Source organism: Gekko japonicus, unplaced genomic scaffold (genome assembly GCF_001447785.1).
Source record: "Gekko japonicus isolate JY-2015 unplaced genomic scaffold, Gekko_japonicus_V1.1 scaffold6379, whole genome shotgun sequence".
In the NCBI taxonomy this organism is placed as follows: Eukaryota; Metazoa; Chordata; class Lepidosauria; order Squamata; family Gekkonidae; genus Gekko; species Gekko japonicus.
Genome location: NW_015169361.1, coordinates 8,226 through 10,785, shown reverse-complemented (window position 1 = coordinate 10,785; position 2,560 = coordinate 8,226).

Below are 2,560 nucleotides of genomic sequence, written 5' to 3'. Positions count from 1 at the left end.
TGGCTAATAGCCACTGATGGACCTCTGCTCCATAGGCTTATCTAATTCCCTTTTGAAGCCAGACCAACCTCATTTCCTTCTTTGATGGAATGACAAGCTTACTGGATCAAGGGAATGTTGCTGATGTTGTTTACCGGGATTTCAGTAAAGCTTCTGACAGGGTTCCCCATGATGTTCTGATGGGTAAACTAAAGGACTGTGAACTGGACTCCAGGATAGTTAGGTGGATAGGGAACTGGTTGGAGAACTGCACTCAAAGAGTAGTTGTCAATGGCATTTCATCTGAATGGAGGGAGATGTCCAGTGGGGTACCACAGGGCTCAGTTCTGGGCCCGGTACTTAAATTTTTTTATATATATATATAAATGATCTAGATGAGGGTGTGGAGGGGCTACTCATTAAATTTGCAGATGACACCAAATTGGGAGGAGCAGCAAACACACCAGAAGATACACACTTCAATGAGATCTGAACATGCTGGAAAAGTGGGCAAATGTGAGCAAGCTGCAATTTAACAAGAATAAGTGCCAAGTTCTACATCTGGGTAAAAAAAAATGCATACTGGATGGGGGATAGGCTTCTGGGTAGCCGTGTGTGTGAACAATAACTTGGGGTAAAGGTGGACTGTAAGTTACATATGAGCAGTCAGTGTGATGCAGCAACAAAAAAGGCTAATGCGATCTTGGGGTGTATCAACAGAGGTATAACATTCGAATCACAAGGTGTCATAGTCCCACTGAACACTGCATTGGTCAGGCCACACCTGGAGTACTGTGTGCAGTTCTGGAGGCCTCACTTCAAAAAGGATGTGGACAGAATGGAGCGGGGGCAGAGGAGAGCGATGAGGATGATCAGGGGCCTGGAGACCAAGCCCTATGAGGAAAGGCTGAGGGACATGAGAATGTTTAGTCTGGAGGAGGTTGGAGGACATGATAGCTCTTTTTAAGTGTTTGAAGGGCTGTCACCTAGAGGAGGGCAGGGAGCTGTTCCTGTTGGCAGGAGAGGATAGGACTCAAAATAATGGATTTAAAGTAAAGGTGGGAAGGTACTGGCTGCATGTTAGGAAAAACCTTTAAAAAGTACAACAGTGGAAATCAGCTACCTAGGAAGGTGGTGAGCTCCCCTGCACTGGCAGTCTTTAAGCAGCATCTGGAGAAACACTTGTCAGGGATGCTCTAGGCTGATCCTGCAGTGAGCAGGAGGTTGGATTAGATGGCCTGCAGGGCTCCTTCCAACTCTGTGATTCCAGGATTCTAAAAAAGAGCAGCTATGTTCAATGGGGGACATGGGGTCTCACACATGCAATCTTATCCCCTACGTATTTTTACACAGTTCCTTTTGAATGCTAAGCAGAGAAAGCTTCACTCTGGAATTCTCAGATATCTCTGTATTGAACGTTGGGGAAAGACTATAAGAACAAAAGAGAAGCCACGTTGGATCAGGCTAATGCTCCACCCAGTCCAACAATCTGTGTCACACAGTGGCCAAAACCCAGGTGCCATCAAAAGGAGAAATCCTAGTTAATCCCTGTGATTTTGTGTCTGTTTTAGTGTCAGCTAAGCTGCCATGGAGGTTGGGGGGGTAATTTGTATTCTAATTGACTTTGCATTCCTTCTGTGCTTCTTAGATGCTGTAACGCTTATCTCTAAGTTCTGCAGGTAGCGAGATGTTGATGTCTAGTTTTAAGGGAACCGTGGGAGCGAGCTGGTTCCCAGCTTCAGCGCAAAACGGCTGGAGCGCCTTCTCCTGTGTGCGGGAGTGTGGCTAATTGGCCAGGGCAGTGGGGGGGTGCATACAAATACCCTATATCCTATTATGCCCGAGGGGCAGCCGCCATTCTTAACAGTGCCTATGTTAATGCATCTATAGCTCTTCAATAAAGTATTACCTTTCCTGATAAGCGTGTACTACGTAGTTGGCTGTGGGTTCTGACATTTAGCCCCAGTGGGCCATACTGAACCAGTAAGAAACTCAGATCCAATAATTTAACTAAGTATACAATTTATTGAACTGCAACACTTGATTCTCCTCAGACTACAGGGAATACTAGAGGCGCAAATGCTCAGAACAGAATCAATAAACACAATGAAAATAGAAGCCAAAGTAACCAGGCGGCCAGTCTACTGTAATACACTCTACATGGGTCCACCCTTGAAGTCAGAATCTCCGACTGGTACAGAATGTCACAGCTTGATTACTATTCGGGGTGACACGTATATGAGATGCTCCTTCAGAGATTGTTCAATTTTTCAGTTTTTGTCAAGTCTTTCCGGGTGTAAGGTCTACATAACTACAGGACTGCTTCTCTCAATACGATCTATTATAACTGCTGTGCTCATCTGTGGAAAGATAATGAGTGAAATTGATAGCAACACATACAGAACGATTTGCTCATGGGGGAATGTCTTGCACAACAAGAAGAGGAAAACTCCCACAATTCTAACATTCCACAGAAGGTATGAAATAGAATGAAATGGGTAGTCATGTTAAGTCTGTCTACAGCAGTAAAAAAGAGCAGAAGCCCAGTAGCGCCTGAAAGACTAACAAAATTTGTGGCAGG